The following is a 21,859-nucleotide window of genomic DNA, read 5'->3' on the forward strand; positions in this document are numbered from 1 at the left end:
TGTGTCCTTAAGGGGTTAAGTAACCTGTCCATATGGGGTATTACTGTAATCAGTGGATGTTGCTGAACATAAATTATTTTTTCAACAGTGAAAACTCCAAGAGCACCTAAGTAGGCGTTTTTGTGAAAAAAGTATAAGCTTGACATAAAGCAATATTTAAATGTTGATTACAGAACACAATGGCTCCAATTTAATATTTTTTATGCTTTCAGATATATTTTGCTAAGTATAAATTGCTTTTAAAATACGCAAGACACAAACATGGAGTGAAGGGTATATGCTGTAGAACTTGCCTTCATGTGTGCTCAATTGTTGTGCTGCTGATAAAAATGCCAATCTTACGTCTACGTCTAGTTTGGACATGAAAGATTGGGATTTCTGTGTGGAATGAAGGGTAGAAATGGGGAAAAGTATCTAAATATCACCTAAGAAGTTGTTCAATTTACATTGAACCATATGTTTACAAGATGTTCAGTTTCAGAAAAAATGTGATAATATGTAATAACCTCATCAAAAAAGTTCTTAGTATTTAGGATAGTTGTTATAGTTGTCTTATATTGCACTAAATGCATATACCTTGGTGACTATATATAAAGGCCAATTTTTATGACATTAAGTGGAGTGTTCCTGCAGACTACTGAATGCTAACTTTAAAGCAAAGTTTCCCTACATAATCTATAGGTAATCCCCACTGCTAACCGACTGACTGTCAAGTCAAGAGGCTGAAATAGTTTAACTAGTTAAGTTTTTAAATAATGAATGTTAAGACTTTTTTTTTGCATGCACGATAATGTCTACAGTGCTGACTAATAGCAAACTGAGAACATTAGTGATCCTATCTGCAGATGCTTTGTCAAATATTTATAAGTAGATGAGCCTCTAAGCCTTGTCCTGGGTTTTCATTGATGAATGCATATAAACTGAGATAGCATTTTTGATTTCTCTCTGTTGCAGCTATCCATTTACCATTTGTGCTCTTGACCATGCATCTGTTATCCCTTATGGTGTGCTTTATCTAAAAGTTATCAATTTGATGCAAAGAACTGGTTGATAACTCTGTCTTAAGTATTCTTAATTGTTTTTCTTGTTCTCTTCCACATCTCCCTCTAGATTATGGGTGCAAGCTTTTATTATTAATGGCCACTTGGTTGAATTTTGTACATACCGGGCATGTTATTTGAAATACATATATGTTGGCCTCATCATTCTGGCTACATGTCAATCTACTCATCCGTTACGATAAACTAGCCACAAAACCATAATAACCTACTTTTTTGCATACTTTTCTTAGATAACAGCCTCCACTCTTCTGGAAAGGGGGCAATTACACTATATGACCAAATTGGCTCAAGTTCCTACACACTAGACTCATCAAACCATGTCTTTATGGACCTTGCATTAACATTACCCTAACATTACCCTTGCCCAGACCTTGACAAACAACGCAGGAGCATTATGCCTCCTCCAAACCTTACAGTAGGCACTATGCATTTCTGCATGCTGCATTCCTCTGGCATCTGGCATAGGCAGTGTGCTTTCTACCACTCTATCTGATATTTGGCATTGCGCATAGTTGGCTTGAGTGCAGCTACTCAGCCATGGAAAGACATACAGTGCTTGTGCTAATGTTCCAGAGTCTGGAACTCTGTAGTGAGTAATGCTACAGAGGACAGGAGATTTTTATGCACTCATTTGCCACGTCTGCACAGTCTACCATTTTGTGGCTGAGTTATTATTACTCCTAGACACTTCCACTTCACAATAATAGCACTTACAGCAGACCAGGTCAGATCTAGCAGGTCAGAAATTTCACAAAGGTGTCAAAGGTGGCATCCTATGACAGTGCCAAATTTAAAATCACTGAGCTCTTCAGTTTGACTCATTCTACTGGCATGCCTTTGTGCTTAATTATATACAACTGTTAGCAATGACTGTGGCTGACAGGGATGAGCCTAGGGGCACTGACGCCTGGGTGCAAAAAATGTTTGGTGCCCCCATGTGGGTGTTGCAATATTATTAACTCCTTCCCTTTACAAACATAACCCCTCTAATCACACTCATTTTCTACTGTACCTCTTTAGGCCCCCTGACTTCACCTTATAACATGTCACTCACTTCTCACAGTTCTAGCTTTGCCCCCAAACGGTTCGTACACAATAATAATTGTCCCCAAACAGATTATCAGTGCCATTTTGGAGACAAGGTTGTTGGTGATATATTTTCCCCCAAAAGAGCATTACACAAAATGTGTCAGTGACATCCGCTGTTCTTACGTTAAAGAAGCAGCTAAGCATAAGTGTAAAAGCCGTAGCTACCTCTTTTTGCGCCAGAGGCAAGAACGGAAAATTGTGCCTCCCCCAATATATATCTTTACCAAGGTTATTTTGAGGAAGGTAAGTATAAATAGCAAGGAAATTCGTGGAATTAGAACTGCAGAGAGTTATTTCACCAAACCCAGGGATTTATTCACATTTTGACACTGAGGGTGGTGCAGCAAAACTCCCATGAATATATGTAAACTGAGCCTAAAGGTGATACAGTATAACTCCCATTAATATATAATGAGCCTGACAGTAGTATGCCACAGCTTCAATCAGCACAACCACAACAGTATAGCAAGGTAGACACAGATGGTGGTTAGTCATATCTCCCATCACTATATACTGTGTGAGATATTGATGGTGATACACCTTAACTCAGACACTGATGGTGGTACTGGATAACTACCAATATCACATCAGTATATTAATATCACTTATATGTGCTGGGCCATTGGTGCAAACTTTCCTAGTTTTTACACTGAATAGCTGTAGGCAAACATTAGTCCAATAATTTTACATTATTAAGGACCAGTTTAAATATATAAAAGGACAACACTGATTGATCACAGATCAACAAATTAAATGTTTATTGTGTTAACATTAGAAAAAACAAACAAACAGAAAACTACCAAAGTGTGATCAAGTGAAAAATGCACTTTAGTATTCACTGACCCATATAGAAAGCATAGATCACAGGTCGCACACCCCAAAGGCCAGCCCTGGCACCCAGATTGCATCCACATGACTTGCCCCAGCACCCAGATTGCATCCACAGGACTTGATCAACACCCAGATTCCATCCACAGGACTTGATCAGTACCCAGATTGCATCCACGGGACTTGCTCAGCACCCAGATTCCACTCATAGGACTTTCCACAGCACCTTGGTTGCATACACAGGACTTGCTCAGCACCCAAGTTGCATTCAAATCACTTGCTCAGCACCCCAGATTGCATCCACGGGACTTTCTCAGACTCAGATCCCACTCACAAGACATTCTACAGCACCCAGATTGCATACATAATACTTGCTCAGCACCCATTTTGCAAAGAAACCACTTGCCCAGCACCAAGGTTGCATACACAGGACATGCCAGCAACCAGGTTGCACTCACAGGACTTGCCTAGCACCCAAATAGCATGCATGAGACTTGCTCAGCATCCAAATTGTACTCATATGACTTGCTCCAGCACCCAAGTTGCGCTCAGAGGACTTGCCCCAGCACTCAAGTTGTGCTCAGAGGACTTGCCCCAGCACCCAGGCTTGCACTCAGAGGACTTGCCCCAGCACATAGGTTGCCTTTAGAGGACTTGCCGCTAGCACCCCTCCCTTTCTTACTATCTACCTCTACCCCCATTTCTCACTATCTACCTCTACCCCCTTCTCATTATTCACTCCCCCCCTATAAAGTGTGGTATCCATGTAGTGGTCATATCCATTCAGGATACATAATTATTCCTGCGCATTAATGCTTAGTATGGGATAGTACTAGCTCTGCCACATTGAGACAGACATGAGGTGAACTTTTAAACTAAATATATTAAGTTTATATAAAATTAAGTCAAATGTTATACTGTTTTACAAAAAGCTTAAGTTAAACATAATTTAAATACTTGTATTCATAAAAGCTGTGGTAAGCTTTCTTTTAATACTGGTTAAAAATTTACTTGTCTGAATATCTCTTTTTTAATTGAATTTTATTTAAGATAAATCATACATAAAATATTTATGTTGATGCCCCAGGCTTATATTTAGCCTTGTGTGCATTTCAAATAAATGTCATTAACATGTTTAATCTTGGCATACCTATCAATGGGTGGTAATGAGAAAGCATTGTAAACAAGAATATTTTAGTTAAAGAGGCCACATCATGCTGTTTGAATTGGCCGTATCTTTATATAAAAACTCCTAGCTTGAGAGATGAATAATGCTTCAGGCTCACAGGAGGCAAGCCACTATTCCATTTTATATTAGATGAAAAAGGTACAAAGTATTCCAAAGTGGGCTTTTAGTATAGCAACTTACAGTAACTACCAAAAGTAAGATTACATCAAACTGGGATCAAACAAAATTATTCCATTCAGCATTTTGTATGATTTAAGTTTTATAAATTCTGTGGCATTTTTTAATAATATATATATATTTTTTTACTTATTCTCAAAAACCCAAAAATGCTTGACAGTTTTGACTTTATTTATTGAGATGACTCAGAACCCATGCATTTTTAAATATATTTTAAAACAAATTTATTAAAACTAGCATCAGCCATAGTGCCACAGTCTTAGTAGGAAGGAATTAGCTGATATACATTTATGAACTTTGGGAATTCAATTTTTTGTAAGAATTGAAACAAGTGTATACATTCAAACAAGTTATTTCTAGTGTCTCACTATCTATGATAAAACGAAAACACAGTAAGTGTGAATCCTGTACTTGCAGTCCTTTAATAAATATCTTCTTGATTGCATTCTGGGGTGGTGGGGGCAGGGTGAAGCTTAGGAGGCGATAAACTATTTTAAAATTGGTATATACCATACAGTGTATGGTGGACATTGACTCCCCAGGGATCTTGGTGTTGCTGAATGCCTCGACATCGAGGCATTACAGCAACACCGTTAAATCAAGGAAAGTTATCATAGATCACTTTCTAAGATTGTGTAATACCATGGCAGGCACGTCATTGATCGTTAACTTCCGTTTTTGTGTGACGTGCCTGGTATGTCATTGGTTGTTAAGGGATTAAAATAAATATGAAGACAGCATGACTGATACTTGCAGTGTGTCTGTAGTAACATTGTAAATGCTATCTTACCACAGTTATGGTGTTATCAAAATAAAGGAACAAGGATTTCCTCCATATTTGTATTAAAATAAAGTAAATGGAGTTTAATAACATATCGCAGAACATGGCACAGAAACAGCATTTGCTTGTTTTTCTTCTGCAATTTTTTTTGTGTAAATATGTACATTCATAGAGTAGTTTACTAATATTTGCTTCTTTATTTTGCTGTTTAATTTTCTTAGACTTACAATTGATAAAAAGAAAATTAAATAAAACAACTAATATTATAAGGTTGCAAGATTGTTTTAGGTTCCTACGTTTTACACAGAGATCCGAACTTTTAAGTTTAAAAAAAATATTGTGTGTCCTTTTTTCAAGGACAAATCCATTTATTTACGTGTAAAGCCAAAATAACATGTAGTTGCTAATGGACTCAAGTGACTCTTAACAGAGTATGTAACTTTTCACATGCATGGTCTCTTTTAATGTGGATAGTCTATAAAATGTTGCAACACTTGCAGAGTTTTGCACTTTGAATGTTATTTTGCCTCAGTATAGCTCTGAGGCTAACACATTCTCTCTTCTCACCATAAATTATGTATAAAACATAGCTTTTAAGACATATTGACATTAACACACATTTATGAGAAGGTGAAGATTAACAGAACTTGGTCCAGCCATATGCAGAGTCCCCCCAAATGCATTTGGACCTTTCTCCATCACCAACTCAATGCATTGTAGGAGATGTGTTCAGCCAAACACATCTTCCTGAAGATTATTTACTTACATCCAGTGATTTCCAGCGCTGGCTCGGTAGAATGCTGTGGCGTTCTGTTCAGAACCCCGTGTGTAATTTCAATCGGAGCACTTTCCTACCATTGACATTGGTCAATCAGTGGTAAGTAGTGTTTCAGCCGGATCCGTTGCAGGTGTATAAAATCATGCCATTTCCATAGACAAACATTGGCAGTAAAACAGGTTGCACTGAAGAGCTCAGTGACTTTATTATTTTTTTAATATTTTTTATTTTATTGTTGACAAGCGTATACAATTAAAAACATATTGGTATATACTAATTCCATGTGTTACAAAATACCAAAATACCCACATCTGCCATTCTTTAAAAAACATCTAAATGATAGAGGAGTTGAAATTTTAATTGTGGCCATATAAGCCCTTATTCACACTTCCAATGTCTTGCAATAATTATTTTTGCAGCAATAAGACTATGTGTAATTATTAAACTCTGTTTCTTAATCGTATTTAGCCACTTTAAGTATGTAGAATACATACTTCTAAATTAAGATCTAACATTATATTTTCAATTTTTCTTCTTAGTTTGATTACCTTCATCCATAGGGGAACAACCTTACAGCATTCCCACCATATTTTTAAGTAGAACCCCTACTTGTCTTTACATCTCCAACATATGTTATTCCAATTGGAACCATATTCCAATTATTAATATGTTTGTAGTGGGTTTCAACCAGTGACAATGAACGTACTCCCTTGCCACATTAGTATTGCTGTTGGTCTTTTAATTTTCATCATGAGGCTTTGACAGAATTTTTTTTCCATGATTTTTGAAAGATGTATTTTAATAGATCATACATAACACAGCTGTTCACCATAAAAACTTGAATTAATAAAGCATTTAACTAAACATATCTAAAAATGTTAGCAGAGATTAAGTCATATAGCACCGTAAATCGTGAAAACAATAATATTTCGTTGTTCATACATATATCTTCTATATTTTCTATTTTTTTTTCTCCATGTCCTTAAAGAAGGATTTTCAACCTTATATTCTACAATTTCAATAGGTTAGAAAGCAAAAATGTTATCTGTAATGTCTACTTTTTTATCTTATTCCATAATGGTACCATTTGTTTCAAGATACAATTTTTATTTAATTTATGATTTTTTGAACTACAAAAATGTTGGCTGGAGTTGTGTAAAGCTCACCGCCACTGGAGCAGTAAAAATGTGTCTGTGGAGTGATCATGCTTCACTATATGTAAGTCTGATGGATGAATGTAGGCTTGGCAGATGCCCAGAGAATACTACCTACTGTAAAGTTAGGTAGAAGAGCAATAATGGCCTGGGGCAGTTTTCCAGTGTTTGGGCTGCACCCCTCAGATCGAGTGAAGGGTCATGTTAATGGTACAGCATTCAAAGATATTTTTGTATGCTTCTGACTTTGTGACACCAGTTTGGGACCTTTCCTGTTCCAGCATGACTGTGCCTCTGTGCACAATTACATGGTTTGATGAGTTTGGTGTCAATTAACTCAAGTGGCCTGCACAGAACCCTGGCCTTAACCCCATATAACACCTATCACGTTTGCTAGCACCAAGGGCACTCCCCGCAGGAGTTCTTCTGCACAGGGAACCAGGACTTAGACGATCCCAACAGTGAGGAGGCCGCCGTGCTGGCAGAAAAAAGTAGGTACTGAGCTGAAGCAGTGAGGCGCAGCAAGCAGCAGGTAAGTGGAACAGGATGGCCAAGTCTTAACACAAAGCAGGTAGTCAGATGAGCCAGGTGTCAGGCACACGAAGCAGGTGGTCAGATGAGCCAGGGATCAGGTACACGAAGCAGGTAGTCAGACGAGCCAGGGATCAGGTACACAAAGCAGGTAGTCAGACGAGCCGGGTCGGTAAACAGGAGTCACAGGCAGAGGTACAGAATCAGCAGGCAAGGGGTAGTCAGGCAAGCGAACGGTCAAAAATAGAGCAGCAGCAATAATCTCCAACAAAGTGAATGGACCACAACAGGGTGACTGTAAAGAGTACTACCGGGTTTTTAAATCCTGCGTCAGGGGCGTGTCCTTAAATGTCCCTCTAACTCACGGCTCAAGCCGTGGGAAATAGCTGCGCCCCCAGTGGATCTAGTGGAGACCGAGGAACTGGTAAGTAGACTTGCGCATTCGTCTTTGGGCGAACATGAAAACGAGCACGAAGAGGCCATTTTTTTGTTCGTTCCGAAGGAACGTAGAACAGAATACAGTGCCGGCAAAACGTAGGCGAAGACTCACAACCACGAAGAATCTTCGATTCGATTCTTCGTTTTCGCCGCGCAGCCGCCAAAATTTCAAACAGGAGTGAGCTGATCCTCGTCTGTCCAATCAGCTCACTCTTGTGACGTCACACTAAGGGTCTCATCCAATGCCTGTGCTGCTCTTTTTTGAATTCTGAAACCGCCTTTATAAGACCAGAGCTTACCTGAGAGATCCATTAATTTTTTGCTGCGACTGCTTTGGCAACACTGCTGTGCTGCATCCGAGCGTTACAGAGAGACATTGTTCTGTTCTGTGTGAGACTGGTAAGCCTCAGCCTGCCATTTCTCACAGTGTACTGTGTTCAATTCTACATCTACTGAATTAATAATTGTATTAATTTAATCTTTTTTTTTTTTTTTTTTTCCCCCCCCAGTGCTTTTGTCTGTCATCAACTGTGTAGTGCTGTTGAGTTGACAGTGCACCCAGTGCCTCACTGGCACTGGGGTGCCCTTGCCCTGGGCTGGCACTAGTGCATACTGCCTGTCCTGCTTAGATAAATTAAATAATAGAATTTATAAATAATGTAATAGAATATATTATTAATAATTGAATACATTATAAAATTATATATATATTTGTCAGTTATATATAGTAGTTAGTTAGTATGCTAGTGTAGAGTGTACTGTAGACATTAGACATCTCCTAGTGTCTAAAATCAGTAATATTAATAATTATATAATTCATTTTGGCTAGCTTAATAGTTAATTAGCTATAAATGAAATTTATAATTAATTACTACTAGCTTATAGTTCAGCTAATCTTATTAGTACTGATGCTGCAGCTCTTTAGTTTGTGCTTTGTTTTAGCAACAGCAAGAGACCAAGTCAATTTTTCTTAATTAATAATATTTAATTTTATTTCATTTGTTTTGCTCACCTCAGTCCATCAGTGAAGTGAACTTTTTGGGCTAGTGAGTGCAGCCGCATAAGTGCTGTGTTCTTTTTTGATCAGCAAGCAGTGACATTAACTGTTTTGCAAAGATTTTCTCATTTATTTTACATTTTATTTTAATTTTATGAAAAGTACCCTTAGTGTTTTGCTCACCTCAGTCCATCAGTGAAGTGAACTTGTTGGGCTAGTGAGTGCAGCCGCATAAGTGCTGTGTGTTTTTGTTCAGCAAGCAGTGAATCTTAATCTATAATATATTATATAATAAAATATAAATTCTAATTCATAATCTATAATATAAGTAATTCTAAATTCTAATTCATTCTTTAGCTTAGTGGGCTTGAGTTAGACTAGAATACTAAGGAATATAGCTTTAGGCTTAGCATAGTAGTAGGCTAGGCTCTTAGGCCCGTGTAAATTCAAAGTCTTTAATTTTTTTATCCCCTTTTTATTTATTTATTTATTTTTTTAAAAGTTTTTTTAAACACTACACTACACACACAACACAAAATTTGAAATGGATCCTCCTTTTGGGACTAAGGAGGGACAAGCTCCATCTACCATCACCACCACCACCAGCACCACCACCAGTTCTAAGATGCAGCCTTTGCGTCAGTCTAGTCGGCCAAGTAGGCCAAGCTCTCGCTTATCATTTGGGGAAGCATTGCTTGAAGGATCATCAAGTAAAGGAAAGGCACCAAAAGCAGGCAGTAGTAGTGCTGCTAGGCCCACAAGCTCTATAGTTTTTTTACGGAAAGCCTAAAGCACCAGAAGCACGTTCAAAGTTAAAGGGTAGCACAACTAGTACTTCTACTAGCCCAGTGAGTAAAAAGAAGTGCCTTTTGCCCCAAGCAGCACCTTCCCCATCCACAAGCAGCATGCAAGGTACCAAGCAGAGCCAAGTTAGCAGCAACACTCAGGGGGGTTTTCCCAAACCAAAGCGATCTCATTCCTTCATAGGGAAAACCACCACCACCACCTCTACCGCCTCTACCACCACTAGTGCTGCGCCTACTGTTCCCACCGGTACCGCCAAGCCATGTCCTCCTAGTACCTCTAGCAAGCCACCAAGTCCTTACAATATTTTTGTAAAGACAGTTAGAGAGAGGGCTACACATAGTGGAACTCCACCTAGCGAGGTAGCAGAGGAGCCTGAGACTGAGAGGCCAAGTGCAGAGTCTGTTCTTCCTGCTCGCACTACTACTAGTCACGACGATATCAGTCTTAGCTCCAGCCTAGCAGGAATTCCATTTGATCTGGCTAATGAAGAACTAGACTATGAGCCAGAGGAAGTAGAGGAGATGAGTGGTCAGGAATCAGATTCCTCAGGGAGCAGTGTCCAAATGACTAGTGCACAAATCCCCTAAGCCTCCACCTTCTCCGCTACGATCATCACCACCACCAGCAGCAAAACCTACCAAATCTAGAGTTAAAGCAATTAGCAGTCCCACTATGGCCAGTACTGTTACCACCAGTGCCACCACCACTAGTTCTGCCTCTGTTCATCCACCCCGAGCAGTAGAAGCAGCACCCAAGGCACACTTCAAGGCTATGCACGCCCCAATTTGGGAGCACTTGGAAAATGTTGAAGAAGGGCGCTATGGAAAGTGCAAACATTGTGGGAAGCTAATAAGCAGAGGGAAAGTGTCTGGCCATTTTACCAGTACTAGCATGAAGCATCACCTCAGCACTCAACACAACGCTGTGCTATTGGGGAAAGATGCAGAAGGAAAAGTGCAGGCAGCATAGCTGGTGGCCGTGGAAAAACCCCAACAGCTGCGTCTGAGCCAATAGCAGCAGCAGCAGCAGCAGCTAGTGCTGGCAGCCAGAGACCAAGGCAGGTTGGAGCACTGCATGTCCAGCCCACCCTGGAATAATTTGTGGCATTCCAATCCAAAAGGTCAATGTCCAAACAGCAGGCCAATAAAGTAACACGACTTATTGGTCAGTTCATTGCTGTTGGAGGGGCATCCTTCGCCATGATTGAAGGGGAGCCTTTCAAACAATTGATGGCGGCTGTGTCTCCACAATATACAGTTTCGTCACGTTCCACTTTCAGCAGGAACATTGTCCCCTCATTGTATCGGTCCTGTGTTTCAGCAGTGAAAGAGGAGCTTTCCAAGGCTGCTGGTCAGTCTGTTCATTTCACAACAGATTTGTGGAGTGCACCTAGTGGGCAGCATGCCTTTCTTTCTTTGACAGCACACTGGTGGCAGCCCGGTGCGCCCAAGGAAGCTGCTACAGCAGGCCGATCATTCTACCGATCATTCCTTCTCCATGCAGAAGTGATGGATGAAAAGCACACTTCCCAAAATATTCTGCATGCGATGAGGAAAATGTTTAGCCTTTGGGTGGGAGCAGAGGCAGGCACCAATGTTGAAGTTGGTTTTGTGGTAACTGACGGAGGTGCCAATATGGTGAAAGCCCTGTGAGATGGTCATATTGTTGGTGTGCGCTGTGCAGCCCACATCATCCATCTTGTAGTGAAGGCAGCAATGTCAGAAGGAACTAATGTAGCAGCAGTAGTTCTGTCCCGCTGTAGAAAGATCACTGGGCACTTTCACCATAGTGTTAAGGCTAGCCAACTTCTGAGGGAAGAGCAAGAGAGGTCAGGTCTTCCCGTACACTGCCTACGACAGGATGTCAGTACGCGGTGGAGCTCCACGTTAGACATGCTGGAGAGGATTTTGGAGCAGCAGAGGGCAATCCATAATCTTGCCTCAGAGCATAATATTGGGATTACATCTCCATTGAATAGGGAGGATTGGACAGTGATCGCCCAGCTAGTGGCAGTCCTTAAACCATTCAGGGATGCCACTGAAAATTTAAACTCAAACACTGCCAGTCTGGCCCAGGTAATCCCAGTGTTCTCCCATCTAGGCAGCAATTGGTCAACAAGGTGCGTGACTGGCAGCGTAAAATGGGAATGCTGTCCGAGGAGGGAGAGGTGCAGGAGGAGGAAGAGATGATGTGGTCTGCTACTCCTAGCAGCAGCATCAGCAGCAGTGCCACAAGCATCACAACACAGCTGAGTGGAGCAGCTGCGTTTTGGGAAGAGGCACTATGGGAGTATAGTTGGACCATCTGACAGAGCTAGCAGCAGAAAGGAGAGTAGTGCTGCTGAAATGGTCAAACTTTACCTCTGTGAAGTTCCTTCTGCACCTAATGTTCATCCTCTTAGCTACTGGGATGAAAAGAAGAGTGTGTGGCCTGCACTCTCATGGGTTGCGCAGCAGCACTATCATGTCCGCGTGTTTTCTATGACTGGAAACATACTGAGTCCACAGCGCTCACGCATGGCAACTCATCTGATGGAGCAGATTGCCTTTCTTAAATTCAATCTGCCCAAGTTGCGTTACCCAGCTCTTAGCTTGGAAAGTTAATTTTCTTTCTCTAATGTTCAAGGTAGTTTCTCCCCCTGGTTGCACGTGTTTGTGGTGTGGCAACGTCTGCTACCTCCGCCGGTGTAGCCAATTTATGCTAGGGCCTAGTGTCTGAGTTCTGGAATTCCACTCCCAAACGCCTAGGACTGACAGTCTTTGATGCTTTGCCCTGGGGTGAAACAGGTCAGCAGGTCGTCAATTGTCCACTCATTCGCCTTTCCCAATGCTGCTGCTTCTGCTGGTGGTGGTGCCAGCGTCTCTTCCCTGCCAGTTCGCTTCCTGGCTAGTGTCATGCCTCAAATGTCCAAAATGCTCAAGGTAGTTTCTCCCCCTGGTTGCACGTGTTTGCGATGTGGCAACGTCTGCTACCTCCGCCGGTGTAACTAATTTACGCTAGGGCCTTGTGTCTGAGTTCTGTAAGTCCGCTCCCAAACGCCTAGGACTGACGGTCTTTGGATGCTTTGCTCTGGGGTGAAACAGGTGAGCGGGTCGTCAATTGCCCACTCATTCGCCTTTCCCAATGCTGCTGCTGGTGGTGGTGCCAGCGTCTCTTTTCTGCCAGTTCCCTTCCTGGCTAGTGTCATGCCTCAAATGTCCCTAATGGTAAGGGTAGTTTCTCCCCCCTGGCTGCGTCTGTTTGCGGTGTGGCAACGCCTGCTATCTCCGCCGGAGTAGCCAGCTTACGCTAGGGCCTAGTGTAGGAGCTCTGGAAGTCCGCTGCCAAACGTCTAGGACTGACAGTTGTTTGGATGCTTTGCCCTGGGGTGAAACAGGTGAGTGGGTTGCCAATTGCCCACTCATCCGCCTTTTCCATTTTTCAATGCTGCTGGTGGTGGTGGTGCCAGCGTCTCTTCTTTGCCAGTTCGCTACCTGGCTAGAGTCATGCCCAAAATATCCCTAATGGTAAGGGTAGTTTCTCCCCCCTGGCTGCGTCTGTTTGCGGTGTGGCATTGCCTGCTACCTCCGCCGGAGTAGCCAGCTTACGCTAGGGCCTTGTGTCTGAGCTCTGGAAGTCCGCTGCCAAATGTCTAGGACTGACAGTTGTTTGGATGCTTTGCCCTGGGGTGAAACAAGTGAGTGGGTGGCCAATTGCCCACTCATTCGCCTTTTCCATTTCCTTTTCCATTTGCATTTCATTTTTTTCTGTCTGATACACAACCTACCAAACATAACACACACAATAACACATATAACACAATGACATAACACACATAACACATATAACACAGTGACATAACACAAAACACACATAACACACACGTACAATTCACAAATCACAAGGACCTTTCCTCCTGTTATTTGCCCTGGCCTTTACTTCTACACTCACTAGCATTAACGCTATAACTCACACTTTACCCTATAACATTTTTCCATCCACATACCTGCCAACAGACTTAACTTTTCAGGAACAGTCCTGCTTTTTTCCTGTCCCATCAAATTTAGCTAAACTAGGTATGCTAGTGCACATAGGTATAGCTGGGTAGGGTAGCACTACATTATTTAATAAATATAATAAAGTAAATAATAATAAATATAACTTTAAAATAAAATTCAATAAACCCATTAAAATTAAAATTAAATTATTATTTAGACATAATACATCTTTAACCAAAACAGTGCACTGCTAATAATCTTAAAAATAACCGTACATTAACCCTAAGCTATTTTTTAGTTCTTGTCCAACATTTTTCCATTCGCATACCTGCCAACACACCCAACATTTTTGTGGACAGTCCTGCTTTTTTCCAGTCCTGTCCAGTAAAAGTTGGGTTGTTGCAAAGTATGCCATTATAAATAGGTAGCAAATGTTAGGCATGTATTACAAGTGGTCCAAAATCAATTTAAAAATGTAAAATAATCCCTATTCTTTTATTAAACATCTATGGATGTGTGACTGTGTATGATAAAAAGGAGGCCAAGTTCCTTGGAGCATTTGTCTAGGTCTCAGACAAGACAACTGCTCGGAGGAACTTGGCCCTCAGTTTCGGGCAATGTGTATTGTGAACAGTACACCTCGGTACGCGTGTGCAACTCTATTGGTCGTTTCTGCAGTTCTGCAATTCATTTGTTGATGCCAGACCAGCCCCCTTCCGGCGACCAATAGAGTCGCACACACGTACCTTCACGGCGCGAACGCATCTGCTGCTGCTGCTGCTCCGATGTGTTCTTAACCCCTTATTAACCCCTGCTACGCAGCCAGGAGAAACCGAAGATGAAACGAGCACGAAGAATGTCCACGAATATTCGCCCGAAAAGAAGACAGGAACGGGCGAATATTCGTGGTATACAAAGGTTTTTTTTTCTCCAAAGACGAGCACGAAGACGAACACGAAGAGCCCCCTGGTGCCCAAGTTTACGGGTAAGTAATACTCTCTGAGGATTCCTACGGCGTCAAATAGCTTTTATTCTGTTCGTTGACGAATCCCCAGACCTGCCTGCCCGCTTGCTGCACCGGCAATTGGCAGTGGAGGAAGACCGGGGAACCGGACCGGGGAACCGGACCGGGGGGGGGGGCTGCGGCCGCCGTCTGCCGGAAATGGAGCCCAAGAGATCATCCTCGGGTCTCTGAGAACTGCGGGCGGACCGCCGCACCTTAGGACCTGGGACCAGACTCGGACCGTGATAACACCTTTGCGATGAATTTGCTGATTGTGAGCTGGGCCTTCCATCCTACATTAGTGCCTGGTCTCACAAATTCTCTTCTTGCTGAATGGGCACAAATTCACACTTGCTCCAAAATCATGTGAAATGTCATCCCAGATGAGTGGAGGCTGCAATGGCTGCAATGGGTGGGTAGGAGGTTCAACTCCAAATCAATGCTTACGATTTTGAAAAGTAGTGTCCAACAGACTCATAGAGATGTGATGGTTAAGTTCCACATACCTTTGGTCATATAGTATAATGACTTAAAATGATTAACACATTGATTTTATTAAAATCCCACCCATGGTTGATTTTGCATATTGATCTGACTCTGTGCTCGCAAATGACAACACTTTAGTAGTATAGGTCCCTAGGCCTGGGGAAATTCCGTGTCTGGTACAGTGGGGAAATGTGACAGTGTCTAGCTACTCCTAGTGCCCTGCTAATACTGCTGCTGCCATATAGCTTTCTTTACTCTGGGATCAACTAATCAGACTGGATTTTGAGTCCCGTAGCATGCTGTTGAATCTCTGTATCCATTGGTTTAGTGCTGCTGTTGCTGGTGATCCTGCAGTGCAAAGAGTGTGAAACTCTTCCTTAACTTTGGGATGGTCCTGCTGTAGGTGAAAGGTGAATCCAGAAGGTGTCAAGGACACCTTCTGGATTCACCTTTGGGAAAGCCATCTGAATTTTTTTCCCAATCCAAAAATGCCCTTGAATTTCATCCGAGCCAAACGGCTGGGAAATATTTGTTTTTGCCTGAAAACGAATGCAGCAAGAAGAAAATATTGTCTGCATCGATTTTGCTTGGCCTACACAAGTCTACATTTTAGTGTTAAAAAATCTAGACAGTCTGTATTCTTACCAACATATAAATTGTACAGCTAGGAAGGATGCATTGCACATCAAAGGAACTTATTGTTAAACTAATAACTATCAAGTAATTTAAAGAAAGAATGCAAGAGCCTGTTATTGATTTTCGGTCACTACTTGATAACAAATACAAGTGGATTTAAAATTAGCAGTATAAAGTAGGCCCCGGAGACACCACAAAATAGCAGGAGGGGCCCCATGATCCGGCCTTGATTATTGTAAGGGTCAGGCTTGACCTCAGATTGGCCCTAGGCAGATCAAGTGGGCGTGTGGCCACTTGGCTATTTAAGGAAGGCCAGGGGTCGTGGCCTTCCACTTTTTAAAATTTTGGAAGCAGTGAAGAAGTTTTTCCCTCCTGCCCGCCCTACTGTTGGTGTGTTGTTTCCGGTTTGTGTCCTTGGGGTGGGGGCACGTGGGGCAGCTTGACTTCATTGGCGGGGAACTGAGGTTCCGGTTGGCTGTTTTTAGGATACTTATTCGTGGTACCTGGTTATAATTGGGTGGTTTCTCATCCGAGGTATGGGAACCGTGTTTATTTGTCACGTTTTGTGGGCGTTTCCCACGGGCACGGTCCCAAGGGAATGAGGGGGCCGTTGTGCTTATGCCACGTGCTAGTGCGGTTTACGGCTCGTGGTTGGGGTGCACGGCAAAAGTTGGTGGCAGCTCCCGGCGGAGGTGGAGCTGTCTGGAAAGGATGTCGGTTTATCCTTAAGGGGTGTGGTAGTAACCTCCATGGGGTGAAGTGTGGTAGTAGGGGTGGAGGGACCCTAAGTCATGGAGGTTACAATGTTACAAAGTTGTGTACGTTTTAAAATTCAAATAAAGTTTTATGTGTCACAGTGATTTTACAATAAATAAAGCTGTGGCCTTTTCAAAATCCAGTTGGTTGTCCGTCTCATTTATTTTATGGTACAATACATTATGTTTTAAACCCGTTAGCATGACCCACAAGCTGGCAAGTGCTCGGATCATAGAAAATAAAATATTTTGATGCATTCTATCAAGCAAGGCAGCTGTTAGTAGTGCCACAATAATTATTATGCTTTTTTGTATTGCCAACAATATTGTAAAATGAAAGTAAATTTATCAACAGAGATAAAAATGCCATATGCTGTATCAATTCCAGGAAGAGATTATGTAGAAGGCAGTTGGCACCTGGACCCATGGGGGTCAACTGTTTCTTTTTTCCAGGACCTATCTGAACTGATGCCTCAAGCTTGCAACCTCTAACGCTAATACTCCAGGAGCCATGTCTCTTTCTGCCAATGTAGGTGGTGAAATTCAGACACTGAGATACCACTATGAGCTTTCTGTGAAATAGTGAAACCCTTCCTTAACTTTGGGATGGTCCTGCTGTAGGTGAAAGGTGAATCCAGAAGGTGTCAAGGACCTCCCCCTTTGGGAAAGCCATCTGAATTTTTTTCCCAATCCAAAAATGCCCTTGAATTTCATCCGAGCCAAACGGCTGGGAAATATTTGTTTTTGCCTGAAAACGAATGCAGCAAGAAGAAAATATTGTCTGCATCGATTTTGCTTGGCCTACACAAGTCTACATTTTAGTGTTAAAAAATCTAGACAATCTGTATTCTTACCAACATATAAATTGTACAGCTAGGAAGGATGCATTGCACATCAAAGGAACTTATTGTTAAACTAATAACTATCAAGTAATTTAAAGAAAGAATGCAAGAGCCTGTTATTGATTTTCGGTCACTACTTGATAACAAATACAAGTGGATTTAAAATTAGCAGTATAATAGAAAATAAAATATTTTGATGCATTCTATCCAGCAAGGCAGCTGTTAGTAGTGCCACGATAATTATTATGCTTTTTTGTATTGCCAACAATATTGTAAAATGAAAGTAAATTTATCAACAGAGATAAAAATCGACCTTTGAGATGGTTGTTCTTTGACAACTGCATATTTTACCACAGCACTTAAAGCAGAGGTCCAGTGAGCATAGTGACCAATGTGTCATGAAACTGGATGGCAGACTCTTACTATAAAAAATCAATAACAGTTTACTTCAAAGACAGATGAAGTCATCTTTTTCTGGGCTACTGTGAGATCGCGTGTTACTCTAACAAAATTCATTTTTAGCTGCTACAGTATTCCATTTGAAGAAAATCTTGACATTTCGGGGGCATAAAAAACCAAACATAATTTATTAGCCGGGTTGTTTTTTTTTCTTTACGTAAGTCAGTACAGATGCCTTTTTTTCTTGTATCTGATATATAAAAAAATGTTTGGTGGCTACAGTAATGGCCTTTAATGTTGCAATTTGAACAGCAAGAGTTCCATAAGGTGGAAATATGTTTGTCCTAGAAGTGAATAAAATGGGCATAAGAGAGTTTACTGATTCATTTATGGACAGGCTATAGTTTAATATAATGATTAGGAGGAAACAGATAATAGTCCTGATTCACTAACCAATCTAGTTTCTAGATTTTGGTTAAAAAAAAAAAAACAAGAGCAGTGAATCAACTACCATGGCACATCATAACAGGTACTTGTGTACATATTTAATGTATTTTCTAATGACAAATGCTATATTCCAATAATGAATTAAAACCAAAGAAAATGTATAATGCCATGATTTCCTTGCCATACCTTAGACCAATTTCCACGCTTTTAAATGCCTAAGTACATAACTGGTGGACTGCAACATGAGCAATGGACGGTACGTAAGATGAGTTCCAGCTTCTTTTACCCCGCATTAAAGACGGCCCTTCTTAGTGCGCTGCCGTGCAGCCCGCCATTTTTTATAGATTTAGGGCGGGCTGGGCCGGTAGGCAGGAAGGGAATTGCCTGCTTCTACGGTATCTCTTCAATGTGTTGTGGGGACTAGCCGGAGATATTGATATTTCTATGGACAGAACCCATCGAGCACTGCGCGCTAAAGACCCCCATAGCCCTCCTAGAAATGCCATATGCTGTATCAATTCCAGAAATAGATTATGTAGAAGGCAGTTGGCACCTGGACCCATGGGGGTCAACTGTTTCTTTTTTCCAGGACCTATCTGAACTGATGCCTCAAGCTTGCAGACCTCTAACGCTAGTACTCCAGGAGCCATGTCTCTTTCTGCCAATGTAGGTGGTGAAATTCAGACACTGAGATACCACTATGAGCTTTCTGCTTTTCTAATACATTTGAGCTCCAAGACATGCAAATCAGGGATTGGAGCCTCCCAGAGCTCAGTCCAGCAGAAAACCAGCTGACTTCGCCCATACAGTGACATATGAGTACATACGAGTACCTGGTTGAGCATGCACTTGCAGATAAATGTAGGTCATATCCCATTACCGGCAACTCGATCCCAACCAAAGTCACAGGGGCAAGGTAGAAGACTAACATCAATGGTGTAGTCACAGTGAGTAGCCTCTCTGGGATCTGCAGAACCACCCTATGGCATGCCAGTATTCCCTCAAGTTATATTAGATTTTTGGCTAGCTTCAATCACATTTGCTGCCCTACTATATATCCTCCCCTATCAGCACATGTGGCCCCTGAATAGTTCTCGGAGCTTCAGCAAAAAAACCGAGACGGAATCCAAAGAATAGTCAAACAAGCCGGGTCCGGAATGGAGAGTTCAACGTAGTCAGGAGCAAGCAATAGTTCAGCAACAAGAGGGTACTCAGACAATCCGGGTCAGGAGTGGAGAAAACAGAATAAACAGGAACAAGCCGAGTCAGCAACGAGAGGGTAATCAGAAAAGCCGGGTCAGGAGTGGAGATATCAGGATAACAGGAACAAACCAAATCAGCAACGAGAATAGTGCAATACAGGAACAGCTCAGCCGGGAACAACAACCGAGCAGTGCTCAGGTTTTAAACTTGCCGCTTCTCCAAGCCCCGCCCTCAGCCGATGACGTGGAGCCGCACGTGTAGCGTGGTCTCCATTGAGGCATAGAGAAAAGGAGGGGGCGTGGCGTGGCAGCAGATCACGGGTGCCCGCCGGATGCTGGCACCGAAGATGGGGCACCGGGGAAGGTACGTGGCGAGTACCCGCTATCCGCGGGTACTCGGGTGAATGGCTGCGATGCGGTTCGGGACGTGAACGTCCCGGATCGTGACAGTAGCTTCTAATACTGTTGCCTTTCTGTCATCTTCAACCAGTCTGTTTATTCTCCTCTGACATCAACAAGCCATTGCTACTAACTGGATATTTTCTCTTTTTTCGGACCATTCTCTGAAAAAATCCCAGAGATGTGTAAAAAACCCAGTAGATCAGCAGTTTCTGAAATACTAAGACAAGCCTGTCTGGCACCAAGAACCATGCCACGTTCAAACTCACTTAAATCCCCTTTTGTCCCCATTCTGATGCTCGGTTTGAACTTCAGCCAGTTGTCTTGACCACGTCTAAATGCATTAAGTTGCTGCCATGTGATTGGCTAATGAGCTATTTGTGTTAACAAGCAGGTGTACCTAATAAAGTGGGAATAAGCCTGGGAAATACATGGCCATGGTGTTTTGTCAGCGGCACCAAATCTGTGATCCAAAGGTGAGAAAGCCATACAATGGCAGTGTTAATTTCAATATTGCCAAAGGAGGGGAAGGATGTGGAGCAACGTAATAACTATAGACATAGACCTAAAGTGCATCTCCTAAGACCAGAGGTGGTCTGAGTCTTCATTGCCCTTGCTCATATTATTACGCATGCCATCCTAGGTTTCTAGAAGGGTCTCACCACCCTTCACATAAGTTGTGGCTTTGTAGGCTGGTTCGATTAATACACCTATATGCATTCTTCTGTGGCTTCAGCCCCAGCACCCTAGGTCTGTGGTCAGGGGCCACCCCCTAAGGTAGGAAACACTGTTCGCTTTTCACAGCATATGCCGTTAACCACATATCCTTCCCCCATCATTCCGTTGTGTCTTAACCTAGGCTTTTCTTGAGTTGGGATCTGGTGAGCACGCAGAAAAACTCCTCTATCATAGCAAACTTTTGGGAGATTGACAGACTCAAAACACTGACAGCTATCTTGTCTGAATACACCCCAACATTACTAGACTTACAATTATGTTAGAGCTATCACCTCAGAAATGAAACCTCTCAAGACCCTTGACAAGATTTGACGAGCTCAGCTCGGGAACTCTCTCATTCCAAATATTAACTGACCTGGGGGCTTCAGACCTTCAGGCATTTCTCCTTTATAGGCAAATTGGAAAATGCCCTACAAATCAATCTAAGTGAAGCTCAGTGTGGATTTTTTTTTGCCACACACACAAATGCTCCTGGTACAATTAAACACAGGAGATGTCCTACAAGCTGCTTTCTCACTGGTATCATACACCCTCTCGGCTTCATAGGATTTACCCAGATCACTAAGACACATAAGGCATTCTACTTCATATCTAAAATTTACTCCATACTGCATAGGTTCACAGATACCACCCCTTTTCTTATGGCCCGGATGCTGTTGACAATTGATGATATCACAATATACCACATTGATCACAATATAAAAATCAAACACTTAAGCTAAGGCAATGATTCACCTCAATTTAGGTGACACATCACACATCATTTAGGGAATGGTTATTAAGAGTGAAATCCACTTGAACAATGGAGGAATTGGGTCTAAAGACAGAGGACCAGTTGGAAAGAAATATATCCTACTGATCTTTAGACAATTGAATTCTTTACTATGTTTTTGGAGATATGTTGAATTCACCTAATTTTGCCCGGGAGATATGGTTACATTGTATATTATTCAATCAATGTTGTTAGTCTTCTGCATCAGACTTGACCCCTTTTTGCTTTCTGTATCCACTACCTCCATATATTATTGTCAAAAAGTCAATAAAACTGATAATTCATAATTAAAAAAAATGGATTTGTAAACACTAGTAAGACATGATCAGCAAACAATCCCAATTTACAATGTTTTCCTGATAAATGTGTGTCA

This window comes from Sceloporus occidentalis, unplaced genomic scaffold (genome assembly GCF_023333645.1).
Source record: "Sceloporus occidentalis isolate IW3139 unplaced genomic scaffold, rSceOcc1.0.p SCAF_28, whole genome shotgun sequence".
NCBI lineage: Eukaryota > Metazoa > Chordata > Lepidosauria > Squamata > Phrynosomatidae > Sceloporus > Sceloporus occidentalis.